Source organism: Lepisma saccharinum, chromosome 2, assembly GCF_977018435.1.
Source record: "Lepisma saccharinum chromosome 2, izLepSacc3.1, whole genome shotgun sequence".
Classification (NCBI taxonomy): Eukaryota; Metazoa; Arthropoda; class Insecta; order Zygentoma; family Lepismatidae; genus Lepisma; species Lepisma saccharinum.
In genome coordinates, this window is record NC_139230.1 from 178,434,719 (window position 1) to 178,457,545 (window position 22,827).

Genomic DNA, 22,827 nt, shown 5'->3' on the forward strand with positions numbered 1-22,827 from the left:
TGACCATGTGTCATGAGACAAACGAATATTTTCGAGATGAGACAGCATTTCCACGAGACGAGACAGGCCAAAGTCTCGTCTCGTGGGCAACACTAAGTGGAGATGCACTACACGCTGGTTCATATATTAAATTGATTGATATTGATTTGGCATTTTAAGTGCACAGTAGGTTAATCGGGACTGCACCTACAGTTTAAAGTGGGATCCGAAGCACTGTGTGCCTCGGTGCCACCATCATATCTTATATGAAATATATATATATATAATATTTAGCTATAACTTAATTTCTTCTTTGCTCAAAATGCTACCTTCCACCGACCTTCTTGGTGAAGTCATTAGTACAGTGTGCTACGACGCCAGAGTTTCTGGGTTCCGGCCTGGGTGTCCCTTCATAACTTTATATCACCGCACATCCATATCATCGAGGTTGCATAAAAATAACACAAACGTTTATTAACGTCGCCCAAGAACAAAGACTATGAAAAGTCTACTGAACAGAAATAAAATTATTAAATACGTACATTATTATTATACACTGAAAAAGTAATTCACGGATGTTACTTTTTTAAAATGTGTCAGCCAAAATATGTTTAATTACATCGATTTCAAGAATAATTTTCAAAAATATTATTATTTTAACGTACTTGTGTTTATTATAAGTGAAAGAGAATGTAGCATAGCGACTTTCTTTAATTGTTTATTATCGCGGATTTTCGCCTTCTGCAGGTACTTTTTTTCCGATTCTTTTCCAGAAGGATGTTAAGTAAATTATTCCGCAGGGCAGGGCACATTTTTTAAAACAAAAACAATATTATTCCCTTGAAACAAATGACTGCGACAATTTAAAGTTATCTTGTTCCAGTGCCAGCCTGCACTGCTCTAAAACGCAAAGTTCTGTGATTTGAATAAGATTATGTGTGTGTTGTGTGTGAAATACATACTTTATACATTGATGTTGATGCTTTTGCTGCCATAAAAAAAAAACATTCTATGGTGCCCTCTTTCTGTAGCCAGCCTCCTCACCTACTCCTCGCTACGGGCCTGTCTTCATCCCTCCCCCAACATGTTGCTGGGCAATGCAGTGACCATAGCCAGAGGAGGGCTGGCTGCTGACACCCAAGAAGCGTGAAAAGATGTGGCAATGTTTCGACTGTCAACGGAGATACGCGTTGAGATTTTGGCAGCAAGAGGGGTGAGTGAGATGTGGCGAACAGAATATGCATCGTGTACCACGCGGACTTGAGGGGTAGAGTGGAGCAGACCGTGGCTCCTTGCTTGTGCGCGGAAAAAACTCAGTTTTCACCATTGTGAACTGCTCTCGTGCGCTTCAGTGTCCAGTCTTGTTGACCAAAGAATGCAATAAATGCACTCGTGAGCGTTAGTTGACGTGGTAGTAACGTTTGTTCTGTTTACCTCGTTCTTTTTGGTTCGGTGGTAGTTGCCTGTGAGTGAAGTGGTTCCAGAGAATTAGTTTTATTTAGTTCAATTACTGCTATGGAGAAGAAGCAAACAAACATACGATCCTTTTTCGTTACGGGTGATGTATCAAAATCAGCTAGTAGCAGTGTTCAGCTTACCTCATCTCCCAGCTGTGCTAAAAGTGGTAAAAGGAAATGTGATAGCGATTCAGTGTCATTTCCAGTTAAAAGGAAATTTAATAAAGAGTGGTTAAACCATTTTGAGTGGTTGTTGTATGACGAAGCAACAAATCTCGCATCTTGCAAATATTGTAAACAGGTGCCTACAAGTAACGTTGATAAAAAATGGGTCAATGGGTTTTCTTTACCTTTTAGAAAGGAGTCCTTTTTAAAGCATAGTCAAAGTAAAGTCCACAGTGAAAATGTTGCCAGTGCAAAGGCAAAAGAATGCCCGACAGAAACACAGATGGCAAAATGCATTAAAAAAATGGATCACCAGATGTTTTCTCATCTTACAAATTTATTTAATGTAGCATACTATGTAGCTAAACATGAGAAACCATTTAAAGACTTTGTAGATCTACTGTGTTTGGCAGGAAAATTAAGTGTGAGTGTTCTACCTAAGTATGGCAATGAAAAGCAATGCAGAGAATTTATTCATTTCATAGCTGAAACTTTGAAGTTAGATCTAGTGGAGAAAATAAAGAAAAGTACATACATCAGCCTTCTGATTGATGGATCCACAGATAGATCATCAGTCGATCATGCAAATGTGTATTTTCTATACGTGGATGCAAATGATGGTCACATCAAAGAGTACATTTTAGGAGTAATAGAGCTCCCGAACTCTACTTCTGCTGGTTACTTCACTGCCGTAACTGATTATTTAGATGAGGCAATAGGTCCAAATAAATACAGAAACAAGTGTTACATTGTAGGCTTGGGTACTGATGGTGCAGCAAATATGGTCGGGCACAAATCGGATTGACTGTGCAAATGAAAGCTATTTGTAATCTCTGAAAATAAGAATTGAACACTGTATTTCAGTTTTGGCTGACCTAGAATCTAACGTTGGACCAAGCGAACAAGATTTCTTGGACCATGTATCCATTTCAGGGCAGATCAGGGATGTGTAGCTCACAAAAATTCAAAATGGAGAGCAAGAGTTTCAGACTGTGAGAGGAAACTTAATTAACAATGCGAAGGTGTACATCACAGAAAGATTGCAATCTATATCAACAGATGTGATTGCATCTCTGCATGTTTTCGACACCTTGGGTTGGCCTCCCAAAGAAAATATTCTTCAGTTTGGGATAGAAGAAATAAAGAAGCTCTACATGTACTTGAACCCGACCCTTTATAATGAGAAGATGGATGTTTTGTTAGCAGAGTGGGCAGAATACAGACTTTTGTTTCCTTCTCTGACTTTGAATCAGACGCTAGAGAAGATTCACAGTGAGAAGTGTTCAGCAAGATTCTCCAATTTGCTCCAGATTTTGACGTTTTGTGCTGTTCTACCAGTGAGCACAGCTTCGTGTGAGAGAGGTTTCAGCTGTCACAACAGACTTAAGACTACTTACAGAAACTCTCTGAAGACTGAGACACTAGATGATTTGCTCAGAGTTTCTGTAAATGGACCCCCCTTGTCAGAGTTTGACCCAGCAGCTGCGATTGATAAGTGGTAGTTCAGTGCAGAACGACAGCGCTACACAAACATTAGTTCCTAAGGTATGTTCTATTTAATAATTGCTCATATTTTTATTATTTATCAATATAAAATACTGGCGACTGACTTCAAACTTGAAATTTCATGCCCTGCTCTATAGAGAAAGTCGGAGTGGAGCGAGGGTAGGGTGCGGTAGGTCAATTACCCCAGGAGCGGAGCCCACCGATTCCAGGACGGATAGCCCCAAAAACCATTCACGGATAGCACCACGAAACATTACAATTTTCTTCGTAAAACAATGCGGAAAAAAAAAAATGGTTCAGGTGAGCTTTGTTCACGGGTATTTCTTGGGTTCCAAAGGTTGAAACACTGTATAACGAATGAAAATCAACAAAACACAAGCACGACGCGCGATTTTGTGGGAAGGTGTATGCGCCATATTGCTCAGGCAAGGGACAAGACTACGAGAAAGAAGTACTCATAATGTGAATAATTGCAATTACTTTGATCAAAAAAGAAAAAAAAACGTCAATACACCTTAAGGAATGTTCCGCGAAGCAGATAGGTAAGCACGAATGTCAAAAATTGACGAAACGAAGAAGTTATAGGTGTCCGAAGGATAGTAAATTTTTACCGTAACTCTAAAAATTGCAACTCAAAAGCTTTACATTTATGGCAAAATGTATGTTTGTGATTTTACCACCACCCCTCTCCTAAACTATGAAATATAATTTTAAAAATTTTACTGCAAAATTGCGGATCGACGGAATATCTACAATGACTGAGTTTAGTTCTCTATACTCTGAAAATGCATTGTAGACAGTTTTGTGGAAAAAGAGAGCATGGTATAGAGCGTGCGTTCAACATGAGGAAATTCAGTTTCTCATTCACCATCTTGAAACACATTTTTCAATTTCACTCACGTGTAACACCATTGCAATCTGTCAAGTTTCCTAGCTGCAGAAACATGTTATCATGGTCACTAAATAGATGACTTGTCTTTCTTTACTCATCCACCCCACCCCTGGTAGTCTGATTGTTGGATACACCAAAGTATGTGCCTCCCCAAAGTAAGGTGTCTTCTCAGGGAATGCAACCCTGAAAACTGATCACGAAGCAACAGCATTAACTTATACACCCTCCTGGATGAGTAGAATCAAACCATTGGACAAATATTTCACAACAAAATATGTTAACAAAAATGTTAAATGGTTTTTGATTCAGTCAACTATACCCTGTCCCAATTATCTCTGGAGCAAAGCTGCATATAACAGAGAAGGGGAGGAAATCAAGTGGGCAGAGCGAAGCAGTACACACTACTGTGAAGGCTGGTAAGCAGGGTGGCGACAGGCCTGGAAAACCGGGAAAAGTCAGGGAATTTTGTCTCGGTTGATTTTTTAAATAATTTCTTTTTTAAGATATCGTTATGGAACTCTACACGGGAACAGGAAATCTTGTTGCTAATTTTCGGCCTGAACTTTTAGGCCCCTTTTATGCACAACACAACCATGGTGCCAGAAACCAGTGATGGCAGGAGGAGAGAGAGAGAGAGAGAAATTTTCGGAGGGCCAGAAAAATGTGTTAAGCCTCTAAATATTATCTGGAAAATGCATTGAATTATCATTTTTTCTTGTTCATATGAGAGTAGTAAGGGGACAGAACTGTCAACAGATGGAAGGGATGGGAGCGGGTGGTGCCGTCTGATAGTTGACGGACGTCGTAGTAAGGCATTTTGTTGGACAAACTAAAGGAACATGGAAACAAATAGGCTCCATTGATATATACGATTTTTGTTGAATATCGCCACCCGACAAAGTATCTCACTATAACATGCGACAGAAATTGCATGCATGGCACTCGTATGGAATTGATTTTTATTGCATGTCTTTGAACTGCAACATCCAACAAAAATTGAATGCATGAACAAGAGCATTAGATTGCAAATATGCTGCTGGAATGTTATTACTCTTCTGGCTCACTTCGCCTTATTTAATGTAGCAGTGCTTACGAAGGTTTTCTTTCATCATCCTGACGTATTACTGGTTTCGCACAAGTTAACATACGTTTACAATGACATTGCACTATTCTTAGATATCAAGAAGAATCCAGCAAAGCTGGACATATATTGAATAATGTCACGAAAATGTGAATTCTAAATCTGCATTGGTGGCAAATACATGCTCCCAACCTCAAATTTACTGCAACACTAGTATTCCAATGAAATTAACGCCACTCTCTGTCCTGTCTGTTTAAACTAGTGAGAGGGCCATTATCTCTCACTGAGTAAAGTTAATGTCCAATATTATGAAATAAAATACTAATAATAAATACGTAAATATTTTAATATCATGTTTACTTGAATCATTCAATCATAAAAGCATATCACTTTCTTCAAGAATTCACTTTTCTCTGCCAGCCCTGCTAAATTTTCATTTTTCATCTACTGATTTATACAAGGGGTGCTCAGAAAGTAATTTTGGTTCTTTATTATTATACGGACTATCTGGTTAGGTTAGATTAGGAGTATTAGCCCTAGTTTCAGGATCGACAAAATCATGTTTGCGAGGGGTTTTGACCTAACCTAACCAGGTAGTCCCTATAATACTAAATACCGTAGTTTCCAATTGGTAGGGACCTTGCTTTTTCGCAAACGCGAAAACCGTGAAAAATGTTAATTGCTTCGAAGTTGTGTTTATGAATGTGCAGTGATGTCTGGACATTTTTCGCCCATTCGAAATATCTAAATAACGTGAATTTGGCATAAATTGCGAATTGTTGGCGTTTTTAGCGATTTTTGTAAGAAATGCCCTAATACAATGAAAAATTCCGTGAAATCCAACATTCTTGTCTTTTCTAGGCTTAAAGAAAAAAAAATGTGCCATATCTGTGTACATAGAACGTGCAAGATTTCCAACATTTTATTTAAGAGTAAAGTATAATGCTTGTTATACATGGAATAATTCCGACGGCCACATTAAATCATGTATTTCCCACGATTTTTTCAACTTCTATCAAAACAATTTGCATCACAGAGCAAAGTGGCAGGATTCTAACAGGAGATCGAGTGCATATCTACCGTCACACGGGAGCCGCATCTTCAGTATTTGTCGCGTGGGATTAGGGTTACCAGACGTCCGGATTTTCCCGGACATGCCCTACATTTTAGCCTTATGTCCGGCGTCCATTAGGAATTTGAAAAAATCATAAATGTCCTACATTTTGAGCGTCACATAATATTAATTAGGAAAATATGTAACAGAAAAAAGTCATGCAAATTACAAGTCCATGGACTGCGCTTCCAAACTCAATAGTGAGATTTATTTTGCAAAAAGAATAAAGTTTGTTCTGCTATTAAACAAACGGGAAAACGGAAGCAATTAATGAACAAAGTCTTGGGACCACTTTCTGATAACGTCACTGTTCAATGCCTGAGCATAATTTCATGCCTTAGGGTTTATACTGATATAACAAGGTGTTGCTCATTCTTATTCAATATTCAATATAATTTGATTGTAAAGCAGGGGTATAGAGAACAAAGTTATTTAGGGTGTCTGCCAGTCAAGAAAGTCCTGGAAGTCAAGAAAAAGTAAAAAATCAACAAGTAGGTCAAGAAGTCACTAAAAAGGCAATAAATTATTCTTGTGGTCAAGAATTTTTGCTATTGATTGGTTGATTTAGTTTATTTTACTTCACTTTTTTCTGTCCCATTGGCTAATCGTGAAGATGAGGATGAATGATGGTAAGATAAGATGGATGAATGGATAGTCATAAACATATAGGAACAACTGACACAAGCCCCACATAAGATTATACTGGCTGTGAGTTCAGACGCCAAAGCCTCGCTTGTCTGCCAAACAGAGTTCAGGATGCATTAATACGAAATAGCAGATGTAATTTTCTTCTTAAATTCAGCTTCAGTTTTCATCTTAAGTTGCCCTTTGGTAGGGATTTTCATTAAATAAATATTTATTTTCTTAACTACTAATTTCCAACTTTACCTAAGTAGGATCTAGAAAAGTTCAGAAAAAGTCAAGATTTCTGGATGTATTATTGTGCGGTGGCTCAGTCGGTAACGCGTTCAAATCTGGGAACTTTTCTAACGTGCCCACCCAGCGTCGAATGACATGGGTACCTGGGGGAAACCCTGGGTGGAAAGGCAGTCAGGGGCATGATGTTGATCACATCACCCCCACTCACAACCGGATCAAGATAGTGTGGGGCATTACCCCCACACCCCCTATACGCCTGCCTTCATGGCATGGTGCTAAGCACAGGGGAGCACTTTACCTTTTTTACCTTTTATTATTTTTCTAGACACCCTGTTATTGAACTAAAACCTACCCAAGATGAAACCATTTTAAATTACAGTCCCTATAATTTCAATGAGTTTGACTGTCCACTCTAACATCAATATATAGTTTGACAAAACCTGAAATTTTGATAAAAATTGTCTCCTCTGAGAAGTACCACTTAAATCAAGCAGTAAGAGGTGCATTCATTAGTATGATTGCAAGTTTTGAAATTTTGCATTTAAACATTCGTTGGGAAATATTTTTTTTAAAAACTGAAAAGTGTCATTTTTCAACTACTTCCTAACCTGTTCTATAGAAATATGTATTATTTATTGAGAATGTGTTGCGTCCTACATTTTGGGACAACATGTCCTACATTTCCCTTACAGCGATCTGGTAACCCTACGCGAGATGTGTTTTGAATTACCGAGCTCAGTGCGCTCCATCGGCATTTGTCGAGCGATAAATAATAAAGCTCAGTCATTAGGATGTCTGACAACCATACGAGATACCCAGGGTCGATCCCCTGTGGGGGAGAACCGGGATCTTTTCCACCTGTTCAAACTGCTCCTGCGCCCACCCAGCGTTGTATCAAGTGGGTACCTGGAGGAAACTTTTTTTTTGGGGGGGGGAGGTAGCCAGGAGCGTGTGCTGATCAAATCACCCCCATCTTCGGCCATGATCAGGAAAGTGTGGGGCTCTAAATCCAAACCCCCTAGATGCATTCATGGCTTGGTGCTAAGCACAGGGGAGCACTTTATTTTTACTTCCTCAGAAGCTGTTGTAACATCAAACTGTCATGAAAATACGTAGACCATGTGACCTACAATTTAAAATAATAGTTTAAAAGCACAATGGAAGTATTAAGTTTTGGTATATTTGGCAGAAAAATGTTCTAAAACAAAAACACAATTTTTGGAAAACGTAACACTAACAAGTAAAAAAAAATAATGCCAATTTGTGGTGCCATAATATATCGGTATATGTCACGTGAGATTGATTGATTTAAATTTTTTGGGTACGTATCCCCTTATGGTCATTATGCACCCTTCAGTATATACGGGTAAAATTCCATTATCTAAAACCCTTACCTTAAAATGAAATACGGGGAATGGTAAATAAACTTTCCCAAAATAACTTCCATGGTATCAAACTCTCATGAAGAGGCGTAGGCCATGTGACTTACAATTTGAAACGGTAGTTTAAAAACACCATGAAGGTATAATTTCAGGTATTTGCCAGAATATGCGCTAAATTAAAAATGTGACTTTCGGGAAAAATAACATCGAATAGTAAAAAAAAAACACCAATTTGAAAAAAAAAATTAACGGTCCCTACCAATTAGGCACAAATAAAACAAGAATATATCAGTAGTAATTTATTGCATTAGTAACAGTGAGTCCTAACCTAATTTTCGGCATAATCACCACCGTTGTTCTGGCATTTGTCATAGCATGGCACTAAATTTTGTATGCCCATGGCATATGTGCCTGACAGCAAAGACTGGAACTATCTCTACCGCAGTGTACCTGTCAAATCATTGTCCTGCCAAAAACCTCTCCAGTTGAATAAAGATATGAAAAAGATATGAAAGTCGGCACATGCAAGGCCATGGCTGTACAGGGAGTGGTCCAAGATCTGTCACCTGAGGTGATGCAAAGGGCCCTCCTGTACTCAGCTGTATGGGCTTGTGCACATTCGATTGGCCTTCTGTGAATCGTCTGTCTTTAATCTAGAACTGTCCTGAAACAACTGCATTGCGACTGTACCAGATTACAGCTACATGCCACTTCTTCCTGTCACTCTCCGACCACTAGTGCTGCGTACAGGCTCCATTGGAGCTTTTTTTCAGGATGCCCCTCGTATATGAACTTTCAGTGTGTTCCTGTTTTAATGTTTGGTTAGTTAAGTCAGGTACCTACACAATGCAATTCTATAAATTGCTTGCGTTAAATTTCTAATACCTACATACCCTTTTCGTCAGCAATAATGATATAACTGCATGTTGTCAGTTTCACAGTACTTCACTTGGATATACTGTACTGAAGCAGAAATCCCATTCATAATGTAAGGAAATATGACACTTTCTTTTATACAATTCAGTTGTTTCCCTTATATGCAAGAGTTAAGTTGTTTGCTTTACAGAGAAAAGAGAAGTAGCTTTATGCATCGAAAAATGAGTACGCACCAGTGGCATCTCGTCCCTTGGGGCTTCTGGGGCTTAGCCCCTAAAGAAAAACGGACGTATTCACGTAATTATCAATCACCATAACGCATAACTATCACACAGTCTTTTAAAAGGCGATTTTTACCCACGTAAATTCATCATCTGTTGCAATGGATACGACAGCGCTCCTAGCTGCATTGATGTCAATTATCGTTTTCCGGGGCACGTCGCAAAGGAAGGCATGGCCTACACCCACCTACGCAACAGCGAAGGTCACATGCTAGCAGAGAGAGGAGGGGAGAGTGCAATGGATTTGAGTGCTGATTCGGGGCTAGCTCCGTTGCGTCGCATCCGATCTCACGTATTGTTCTGTAGTATTTTGGTGGCTTTCATTCGCTATGTTTGCGTGAGTTTGGCAGGGTTGATGTTGGAACACAAATTGATGAAGGACATAGGCTGTCCATGAATTTGTCTGGAAAAAGAGGCATATATTAAATAGAATTATCGATTGCTTAAAATTCTGTGGTCGACATGAACTTGCTCTACGAGGACATAATGAAAGAGAACAATCTTTAAACACAGGCATCTTCCCAGATTTATTATCCCTTCATAGAAGAGGGAAAACTAAAGAGGGAACTTCGTGTTCTTTATTGTAGTGAAGAGTTGAAAAACATAAACTCTATCAGTAGATTGCATTCATTTTTTATTTAAAATTATTTAGAGGATACCTTTTCAGAAACAGTAAAAATGGCAAACATAGTTTTAATAACTCCAGTGCAACAGCTGAATCTGAACGATGTTTCAGCACATTGAAGCGTATTAAAACCTGCTTAAGAAATGCAATGGGACAAGACAGACCGAATGCCTTGGCACTTGCTTACAATAGAGATAGAATACATTTCAAACATAGAGGGCTTCAACGAAAAATTAATAACAAAATTTGCTGAGCAGAAGAACAGGAGTCAACGTTCGTAGAAAGGTATGTTTCACAACAATACCTGTTTCTTTTGTAATCATGTGAATTGTCATTATATTTTAAATTCTTTAAAAAAATAAGTCCAGTTTTGTAGTTTAAAAGAAGATAAATACCCGTTTTTTTGTAATTCATGTAATTTGTCATTACATTTTAAATTCTTTCAAAAAAGTAAGTCCAGTTTTGTAGTCTAGAAGAAAAAAATACCTATTTTTTGTAATTCATGTGAATTGTCATTATATTTTAAATTCTTTAAAAAATAAGCCCCGGCCAAATTTGAGGCCACGAGATGCCACTGGTACGCACTCATTGTTCTTGCAAGCAGAGGGTTCCAAACCTCAGTGGAAATATCAACATATAATACAGAGAATGGCGAAGGAGATTGATAAATTACAAAATTTATTTCTTAATCAATCACTTTTCACTCTAATCTCATTTAGTCATAACTTAAAAAATAATTAAGTATTTTATTTTAAACTTAACTGCGTATGATAAAATTCCATAATCCATCCTTAGCTTGTGAATTGTAATAATTTTTCCGAATTCACTATTTTGCAGTTTGAATTCAAATCATAAAGAAATTAAGTCAATTTCATAGAAGATAATATTGGTACTTAACAAATCCATACCTTGATCTGTATGAGTTTATTATTTCCATTTGCAAAAACATCGCTTTAGTTTAGTTTGTAATTGTTAGGGAAAAATGTAAATTTTGTCCTGGAAAACCTGGAAAAGTCAGAGAATTTCATTTCTGCTTGTTTGTAGCCACCCTGGGTAAGTGTAGTTGCTCACCCCTCCCCCTCCTGCTCCAAACAATCCAGTTTCCTCTCACGTGTTCACTGGTGGAGCCGTTTCGCATCACTACTTGCTTAAAGACAGTGATCAGAATGCTACATTTTAAAAATAGCTTTGCTACAGCTACTCTTCCAAAATGTAGCTTTGCTACAGCTACAGCTACATTTGCCAAAAACTAGATCGCGACACTACTCGTGTTCGCTACTTGCTACTTCGCTACTTCAGCATAAAAAACTTAAAAACAACCATATGAATATTAAAAAATCCCCTAATACTGATAAATAGATTCTGTTTTTTTATTATCATGATTCCAGTCATTCGATAATTTTGATAGCAGTGTTACTTCAGTTACTTATTTTTATTATAGTTTAGTGTCCTCGCCTTGTAATCAAGGTGTCCCAGGCTCGATACCTGGTGGAGGCACATAGTGGTTCGGATCCCACTTTAAACTGTAGGTCCAGTCCCGATTAGCCTTACTGTGCATAAAGTGGACTTAAAACATCAAATCAATCAATCTTTTTTTTTTTTTTTTTTGAGAATAATGTACCTATGCAAGTGGCATATCAGTTCAAATTTGATATATGAATATTGCAATTAAGGTGTTACCCAAATTAATAATTACAACTATACACAAATAGAATTTGGTAGGATTTATGTTCACATCAACATATTTTTCTTGAGAATAAATATTTAATTTTTTAATAGACTGATATGAAGGCAGCATTTTGAATGAAAAGTACCTGGGGCTCTTTGATTACAAAAGGGTCCCAGGTTCGATACCCAGTGGAGGCACATAGTGGTTCGGATCCAGTCTCGATCAGCTTGTCTATGCATAAAATGGACTGAGAACAAAAACTAGGAAAGATGCCACGTTGGGAGAATGGAATGCTCCTGCTCCTCCATTCCCCACACTGCTCATCAATCTTCTTCATTCTCACAATTAGCCGAAAGTGGCAAAAAGCGACTATAGAAAAGAATAATTAAATAAACCATTCATCCTCATTGTCATGATTGAGAGAAGTGGAAGTAGAAGAATAGAAACAGAAGAGGACAAATGGTTGGTGGTAGACTATATCAAAGCATTCCAAGATTAATATGAAATGCAAGAAGGTAATATATAAAACATACTATGTGCCAATAATTACATACGGAGCAGGGACTTGGACAATGACAGAGAGAGACAAAAGAAAGATGCAGGCAGTGGAGATGAAATTTTTAAGGAGAGTATTGAGGAAGACTAGAGGGGGTAGAATAAGGAATGAGGAGATCCAACAGACAGTGGGTGTGGTGAAGCTTCAGGACATGATAGATCAGGCACAGATGAGATGGTTCAGACACATGAAGAGGATGGATGCAGAAAGACTACCAGTAAGAGCTTACCATGCACAAGGAGTGGAAGTAAGGCCAAGATGTCTGTGGAAAGATCAGATAGTGGAGAGTGTTAGGAGAAGAGGACAAGATTGGAACACCGTGGAAAGAGAGAAGTGGTGGAAGTCCAGGAAAAAATGAATAGTCTTGACTTCTATGCCGACCCAGCCAGAGGCAGGAAACTGTGAAGGATGATGATGATGATGTCAGGATTTGTAAAAGTGGGAAAAATACATAAATTTGAAAACTATGAATTAACTAAAGAAAATTGTAGTTTCTTCAGGAAAGTCAATAACTCATACATACTTTTTACAATATTATAAAATATATTGAGGAAACTGTCATATAAACCCAAGTATTCTAAATATATTGTAATTTTAAAATTTGAGAACAAATATTATCTTGAAAATAATTGTAATTTCAGAAACGCTATCGTTCTTGTAACAATAATTTCTTGCTGGTGAGATCCTATATACTGACAATGATCAATGCTGTTAATGTACTGAGCCATTTATTGCTGGCACTATTCCTTTGTCAGTGCAGTGTCAGTCAGTCAGCTCATTTTTGCACTGCAAGTTGTGTTTTACACATCAATTAATGACATTTTGGTGTGTCTTACACTATGGGTATCCACAGGATTTGTTCTGGGGGTGACGCAAACGAGGCACTTTTTTTTTCAGCAGTGCAACAAACGAGGCATGTTTCTCCCCAAAATAGTGATGCAGCTTAAAAAAAGTAGCTGTTAGTTGGAACATATTCATATATGTCAATTAGTTATCTGGATATCTGAATTATTCAGATACTAATGAAATAAATTATGCAGATATCTAGAATCTGCAATATCAAGATATTTATAATGTAGATAATATCTATCTCCAAGTAATATACTGTCTTTATGAACCTCCTGCAAAAGTAAAGGTTATTGTCGATTTTTTCTGATCCTGTTCCCACATTCAAAATTCACCTCAAAATGCTAAAAAAAAATGTAGATGTAGCAAAATTTTCACTACAACTAGAGGAATTTTGTAGCTTTGCTACAGCTACAAATTTTGTAGCTAGCTACAATAGCGACACTACAAGTAGTGCGCTACTTCTGACCACTGCGTAAAGACTTGTTTTCGTTTGCCTGCTCCAGATATAGTTGGGATGTGGTATAAAGCCATACAAATTGAATGTTAATGATACATTACTACTAGAGGAAAATGTATTTCATTTTTAAACGTTACCTGAAAAATCCCCAAAAAGAACACCCGGGTTGGGTTTTTTCTAAAGAAAACCTTGGCAAAATACCAATCCTGCTTTCCAGTACATCATTTACAATTTGGTTAAATGGCCACTAAACCTGATCACGGAGCAACTAGTGACGTATTTTGTCTGCTTGTTGCAGTGGTTCTGAACCCAAAAATATCACTTATAAATACATTTCTGATCTTTTAAACTGTATATGTAAATGAATATTAAGTATTGATATGAGGGCTATTTTTTTTATCAAGGTCCGATAGGTCGCAAACTAAAAACCACATTGAAAATCTGATGAAGCTGTGCGTGGATGTGTTACACAGTGTGTGTATTATGCTTGTTGATCTCGTCACGTCGCACGTGTCAGTTCGGAGGTTGCAGTGAAGACGGAAACATAACTAGAACATTAGAGTCGCACGCCAAGTGTAAAGTGCGTGCAGTTATTCGATTTCTTCATGCTGACAGGTGAAATACATCCAAAATTCATCGACGAGTGCAGTGTATGGTGAAACTTTCATGAGTGACAGCAAAGTGCGGCAATGGTGCAGAAACTCTGAAGCAGGACGTACAGACGTTCATGATGCAGGCGGTCAGGGAAAGAAGCGAGTGGATCAGGCGATTCGAGAAAATCGTCGGTTCACAATTTCAGTGTTGAGTGAGTCGTTTCCCGAAATTTCAAGGTCAGCTCTCTATACCATCGTGAGTGAGAGACTTCAGTACCACAAACTCTGTGCGAGATGGATTCCCAAGATGCGGTCCAACCAGCACAGAAGACAGCGAATGGGCACCACCTTAATGTTTCTTCAGCACTACCATGATGAGGGAGAGGATTTTGTGAACAAAATTGTCACAGGGGACGAGACATGGGTCCATTTCGAAAATGAAGAAAAAAGAGCAATCCAAACAGTGGATGCATTCCCATTCCCCGAGTAAACCAAAGAAGTGCAAGCGAACCTTCTCCATCAGAAAGTGTATGGCTACTGTGTTCTGGGGCAGAAAAGGAGTGTTGATGGTGAAATTCATGGAACGTGGCATGACCATCACTGCAGCATCATACAGTGTGACGCTTCAACGTCTACGAAGGGCAATTCAGAACAAGCGACGAGGAATGTTGTCATCAGGCATTGACCTTCTTCATGACAATGCTCGGCAGCACACTGCAGCTGCAACACAGATACTCCTGCAGCGTTTTCGATGGTAGGTGTTTCATCACCCACCTTAAAGCCTGGACTTGGCTCCATCAGATTTTCATCTCTTTACGCACATGAAATGCTGGCTAGGAGGACAGCATTTTGGCATGGACAACGAGCTGCAGACCAGCATAGAGAATTGGCTGAAAGCACAGGCGGCTGCCTTCTATGACGAGGGTATTGGAAAGTTGGTACCACGCTACGACAAATGTCTAAATCTGGGCGGCGACTATGTAGAGAAGTAGGTGGAAGGCTAAATGTTGCAAATATAAACCTTTTTGATTTCACTGTGGTTTTTGTTGCACGACCGATCGGACCTTGAAAAAAAATAGCCCTCGTATATAAACTACGATATAATCAAAAAGAGTAATAAATAGTTCAATTATGTATAGACTTGCTGTCAAATATAAAATTAGATTTAAATTAGTTGTCAACCCCTGGGTGCAAAGGTCCTTTTCGGCCTGCTGATTGAGAAACACTGCCAATAAAACTGAAGCAGAAGCAAATAAGATTGGCCGCAAATGGAAAATAGAAGATCTATTAAATAAATCTGGCTAATTTCGACTAGACGTACAGATTGAAATGAGATCCGAAGCACTCTGCCTCCACTGAGGATTGAACCTCAGACCCCTTCTTATTACCTATCAAAAATCTGGCCCTATTCCAACAACAGTACGTGCAATTTGTTCTCTGTGATTTACAGGCTAAATTTAATCTTAATCTCTGATAAAGTAGCAAACAATCTTGTAAAGTATAGAGAAAATTCAGACCGAAGCAACTCATGACAGTGGGGAAGGGGGTGGGGGTTACATTGAAGTGACAAATGACATGGGCCCCTTCAGTCTACAAGCAAGCACTCACCACACATGCACAAAAAAGAAACAAGACCAAGATGACACAATGCGCCATTGAAGGAGCTTTCAGACTGAAGTCGCAGGTGACAAGCGATGCAGTCTCTTCAGTATAAAGCAAAACATTCACCGTGCATGCAAGAACAACAGACCAAAGTGGCACGATGCACGCCATTGAGAAAACAGTCTAGTCCAAGCAACATACAAGTGACATGATTAGCTCATTGTCGCACTTTGTTTCATAAGGTTGAATGTATTACTGAGGGTCTGCTTACAAGTGACACATGTCACTTGTTGCATCTGTCTGAAAGTTCTATGAGAATACGCTACAGGACAAGCGACACTTGCAGCTTATATTGCTTCAGTTCGAAAGGTTGCATTTACTTCTAAGGGTTGGTTTTCAAGAGCCACGTGTCACTTCCATCTCAAAGCTCTGTTAAATAGGATATACACACATATTTACGTAATACGTATTCACCACACATGCACAAACAAGACCGAGGAGACACGATGTTTGCCACTGAAGGAGCTTTCAGACTGAAGTCACAGATGACAAGTGACACAGTCTCCTTCAGTATAATGCAAAGCATTCACCGTGCATGCAAGAACAACAGACTGAAGTAGCACGATGCATTCCATTGAGAAAACATTATAGTCTGAGAAACATGCAAGTGACATGTTTAGCTCATTGTCACACTTTGGTTCAAAGGTTTGAATGGATTACTGAGGGTCTGCTTCCAAGTGACAAGCGTCACTTGTTGCTTCAATCTGAAAGTTCCCTGAGAAAACTGTACAGACCAAGTGACAAGCGACACTTGCAGCTTATACTGCTTTGGGTCGAAATATTGCATTTACTTCTAATGGTTGGTTTCCAAGAGTCACGTGTTGCTTTCATCTGAAAGCTCCATTAAACAGGATATATACACACATTCGCATAGCATGTATACTTCTCCATGTGTGTTGTGAACAGTAAAGATCTGAAATTGCCCCGAAACATCGAATATTTTGATATTAACATTTGTTTTATAATTTATGACATAAACGTTTAAATTGAGACACAAACATGTAAAAGGTTGTTTTAAGTCAATTTCATGGTCAGATGTGCTCATCAGGACTACACTTTTAGTTTTAACCCTAGCTTACCCATGCCGTACAAGAAACTTACATACCTGGGGCGGCTTACAGGCCCACACTTTTTTTATCACTAAAATTCAAGAAACCATTTTATTATTGAATCACTGCATCCTTTGCTGATTACATATGTGCAGGAATTTATTAATTATAATAATCACAATAATTACTATCATTAATAAAAAATAATAACCAATTATTTCATGAGTGTGTCTCATATATATTTTATCATTCACTAAAACTCACAAAATCCATAATAACTTTTTTATTAATGCTTTTTTGTTTGTAGAAGTTCAGTAAAGGTAATGTGCTCCCCTGTGCTTTGCACCATGCCATGAAGCCATATAGGGAGTGTGGAGTTAGGGCCCCACACTTTCTTGATCACAACCAAAGGTGGGGGTGATGTGATCAGCACCATGCCCCTGGCCGCCTTTACCCCCCAGTGTTTCCTTCAGGTACCCACTTTATACAATGCTGGGTGGGCGCCGGAGCTGCTTGAACAGGTGGAAAAAATCCCGGTTCTCCTCCGCCGGGGATCGAACCCCAGGTCTCTCGCATGGTAGTCAGATGCCCATAACGACTGCGCTAACGCGGCTATCACAGCTTGATAGAAGTGCAGTTGTTTATTAAATATAATAATTACCATCATTACCAACCAATTGCACACTGTCACTGGCATGAGTGTATCGGATGAGATGCATTCAAAGATGGCACCTGATATGCATTTTGCCTCCTAATTACATTATGTTTATGTTTTTATGAACAAAAGTATTACAGAATTATTGTGAACATCCTAGGGAACCATGTAATTTATTTTTATACAGTTGAAAGATCTAAAAATTAGAGGTGGTGGCATTGCAATCTGCCCCCTCGGTAAGCTAGGGTTAAAATTGTGTCTGAACCACTATGCAATATGTGTCCACTGGGATTGGCCAATATGTCTCTCTTGGCTGGTACGTCATGTAAATTTTTTTAGCTAGTTGTAAAATATGTCACTACAAACCTGTAAACTCATAACAGTAACTTCAAGTAAAATAGGTTAGCTGTAATTGGTAAGAAGCCAAAAAAGACAAAATTTCCATTTTTCCCCCCCAAAAAGCTGGCTTTTTATCGGGGAAAAACCTTCATTCAGAAGAGCCAGCTTTTTTGCAACTCTAGTTTGTTGACAAGCCTAGATGGTCAGCACATTGCGCTGCGATGCCAAGGGTCCCGGGTTCGAATCCCACTCGGGCTTGGTTGTTTGTGAATGTCCATTCATCAATTTCATCACTCATCCCCATCTTTGCAAATTATCCAAGAGCCACAAACGCGAAGTAAAATAAACTAAATCAATGAAATCGACAAGCCTAGACATATATTCTATAAATTACTATTAGGGTGCATGTTAATGTATGATGTTAAAAAAAATAGAAATTAGAATGTTCTGAGCAGGGCATTGAATTTTATAAAATGAATTTACCATGCTGTGGTCTCAATGGTTGAAACCCACTACATTAGGTTGCCAAAATACACCACATCTTGTTCCATGGCCAAGTATAGTGGCCATTAAGTCAAATTAACCATGATACACTTGAAAGCCAGAATACAAATATTTTATGCCAAGTACAAATGTAATGGAGTTTCATAATAGATTTTTGTTTATAGACATAGTTAAATAAGAAACTGTATCATCAAGGATACATTTGATTAAGTGTGTTAAAAGATGTAGCAAGATTTCTTATTTTTCTTTTGCTTTATGTACAAATCCAAATATTGAAAAGTGCCTCCCTCATTGCATAGTGGTAATGTCGTGGCCTTGTAATCAAGGAATCCCAGGTACAATACATGGTGGAGGCACATTGTGCAGTGGTTTGGATCCCACTTTAAACTGTAGGTCCAGTCCCAATGATTCTATCTGTGCATAAAGTGGACTTATCAAACAAGTCAAACATTGAAAATTTTACTATTAGATTCTATTTACAATATATATATACAACTCAAGCTATGTGAGTGTGTGTATATACTATGTAGATATATTTAAAAACCTACTGAAATTTGAAGATAACTATCCATTCAAAAAGGTAATAATTTTTGCAAACTGCTTATGTCTAGCTATGAATTCCATGTTGAAAGTTGTACTTTAAATATAGATATGGGCATCTTTTTTACAGTAGAGACATAAAGGAAAGCTGTGAAATAAGATAAATGCAGCCAAGTAATGCATTTTGATTTGAAACACTTTGGGGGGAAAAGCCACGGAAAAATCTTGTTTTTTTTCCCCCCCGATCTCTTCAAACTATTTTTAACAAGTGCTTTTCGAAGAAATATTTTTGTCCAGGAAAAAAATATGTAATGTTATTGATAGTGTAAATTATGAATGGGTTACTTTTCAACAATATTTTTTTTCTGATATGTGTTTGTTGTATTTATATACTACTATGCAGTGGCATATTTTGAAAATTTGACCTAGTTTACCAATACAATCTTATTTTTATTAATTAGATATGAATAATACACTAATGTAGGCATGCATATGAAACAAAACCTTACCAGAAGCCCGACAACTTAAAATTTTCTGGCAGTTTGTATTTGTATGAAAAAAAAGTTGCTTTACCTGCAGTAAACCAGGTAGCATGGGAAAATATTGGAACCACAGGCAAGGGAGAGAGAGAGTGGCCTGAGTTGAACTGATGGAGGGGAAGATGCACAGAGACTTTGGCCAAAGGTTCTTTTCTTTGTGGTCGCTCTATACAAGGTCCACCCATAAAGATACCGAACTGTCAAAAAAAGGAGAACAAAACCAAATAAAAAGGTACCGTATTCAGGGAACACTGCAAAGAGCTATATCTAAACTTCCCGTAAGTGCATGTTTCAACCTGTTACAGGCAGTCGGTATCGGGGCAAGTGTGCGTCAGATGCAGGTCATGTGGAGGGGGTGTACAAAATACGTGCACCAAGATGGAACAACGTTACAGCATAAAGTTTTGTTACAAATTGGATAAATCTAGAGTTGGCAGTATTTTTCCTGTTCCATGGTTTTAGTTTATCTCCGTACTGTAAAATAGACACTCATTTCTAAATATAAAATACAATTTACAATACGAAATTTGTAGCTAGACATAAACAGTGTTTTCAAGAAAGCTGGCTTTTTTGAATGAGCTGTTCTTTCAGAGTGTTATCTTCATATTTCGGTAGCATTTTTAAATATATCTATGTAGTATAAACATATTCACATAACTTTAGTAGTTTTGTATGTGTTTCCAATAGAACCTAATAGTATAATATGATTTTCAATGTTTGAATTTGTTATACGAACACGTACATGAAGTAAAAAATAAAATACTGCTCTACCTTTTGAAAATCTGGTATCAAATCTCTTTACATTAAATTTTGTGTTCAGTAAAATATATTTGTATTCTGGATTTGCAATAGGTACATCATGTATAATTTGGTTAAACGGCAGCTAAACCTGAGCACGGTGCAACTAGTGATGTATTTTGGCTGCTTGTTGCAGTGGTTCTCAACCTTTGTGAGACCACAGCCCAGTAAATTTATTTCTTACAAGTCAATGCCCTGATCCCAACAATTTCACTCATAATTACATTTCTGATCTTTAAAGTTTATATTGAAATTAATATGCACCCTTAATTAAGGCTTGGCTGGACCTTTGGCATTTGAATGCACATTTTTTTTATATATATATATTTTCCTTTCTATTCGAAAAACCTCTTGGATATTTCAAAATATGAAAAATTACATAGGTTTAGAATTCCTTCTAGAGCATTGACGTGATTCTAAGCATTTGTAATTTTTCATATTTTGAAATATCCAAGAGGTTTTTCGAATGGAGAGGAAAATTTGAAAAAAATCACCCATTCGCATGCCAAAGGCCCAGCCGAGCCTTAATATATCAACTATATTATAGTTCAATTATGTATAGACTTACTCATAGGCACTGACTCCATGGGGCTTGGGGAGGCTCGAGCCCCCCAAATAATTTTGCTTAAGAGGATCTAATGTAATATTTTGCTTCTCTTGTAAAGTTTACTCTGAATTGTGCCAAATGAACTTAACTTTAAATACACATTTAAAATTTTCTAAACCATCAACTTTGGGGAGGCTATGACCAGAGACAGCAAAACACATGACTTATTACTATATACTAAGTATGTAATTATGAGTATTGTTAAAATTTTTACTAAAAAGAGTTTCAAAAGACGATGTGCTTGAACTAAAGTAAGAATCACGAACCTTCCGACCTTCTGTAAACAACCGTCTCACTTCGAGTAACGTATCACTCCACGCCAGCTGTTCGTGAATGGTGCGGCCATCATATGCTGCTCACTCGCAACCTTTAATTTTACATAACATGGAAAAACGTATTCTTATTTTAACTGATAATCTACACATTGAAGTATAATAAATTTTCTACAAGTGATTAAATACGTGTTCTTGTTCAAGAATGAAGATATTTTTGTATGCCAAAAGTTCAATTTATCTGACTCTGGGTTAACAGATCCCCCTTCCCCCCTCCTCTCTCAGCATGACAGCGCCAAAGTGATACAAGAGAGGGAGATTCGTTTCAGTAATTCAAGCCTTTTGGTTTTATTTCCACCAAATTATTGCCCAACATTGTTGACATGTGGAGTATTGTTTTCTCCTTTGTGCAACAAATATACCGCCAGTTTTAACAGAAGCTGAACAAAGATAAGCCGGGGAATAAAAAGAGATTGTTTATCTTTCTCTCGCTTTCTCGTGCACTAGAAAACAAGAAGACCATAATAAGCACATTATTTACGCTCGTCTCATGCAAGTAATGTATTTTCTTACCTTGATTCAGCAGTTCCTTTTTGAACTTGAGGCATTTTCGGCGCTCGACAGAGTACGGTCTGTCAAATTTGCTTCCCAAAAAGGAACTCAACGTGGCACAAGAGGCGATTTAACGTCGACTGCTAAAATTGGGGAGATCATCAATCATCACTATCAACATCTTCTCCACAGTGGACAGGACGGCTCTTTGATTGAAAGAATACGAAAGCACCTCGCGTTGTATTGCATTTATCTCAAAATCGGTGTACTTGTTTATACGAGCAACAACGTGTTTTTTGTTTGCGGGACTCGCAACTTGACCGGTAGTTTTCCTTTCACCACACCGAAAATACAAAGACGCAAACACACAATTACACTTGGACACCAACTTCACTGCTTGCTTAGGATAGCACCGACACAACGTCACATAAACGTTAAGAACAACCTGCTTCTTGCCACTTTTCAAACGGCTGTATTTCCGAAAGACTACTCTGAAAACACGGGAGACCTTCCTGCACGCATGGAAGTCGCCATGTTCGAAACTGGCGCTATTTTCTTGCTGTTCACGTGATCGATTGTAATTTATACAATAATCACGTATTATTATTATAAACAGAAACCTTCAATGAAAATATATTTTAAAATGTACAATCCAATGTAATTTACACGTTTTTCTTCCATTAGCGTACTTTTACAGAACGGACTACATGATGCGGAAAAAATCCGTTATTAGGCTGTTGCCAACCACAATACTTCTCACTAAGTACAGAAACTGAAGTGGTATGTCGAATGTCGGCATATGATAGTGTGATTTCACATTGTCAGTGACGATCCTCCGGGGATGGGGTGGGACACAGGAGTCTATCTCTAATACAGAGGTGTTCACCATCCGGATGGTGACATCCTCACACTCCGGAATACTTTTGCGGGTGAAGCAGGGCAAGCCGTA

At 38.0% G+C, this 22,827-nt stretch overlaps 1 protein-coding gene across 1 annotated transcript in view; it reads left to right on the top strand.

Moving 5' to 3' along the window:
* Positions 1-1,145: 1,145 nt before the first annotated feature.
* The window catches only part of LOC145980696 (coiled-coil domain-containing protein 77-like), an 81,464-nt gene continuing 59,782 nt past the window's right edge, over positions 1,146-22,827 (top strand). Inside the window, exon 1 of the mRNA XM_083113761.1 lies at positions 1,146-1,192. The gene's annotated coding sequence lies outside the window, so the exon portion shown is untranslated. The remainder of the gene's footprint in view (positions 1,193-22,827) is intronic.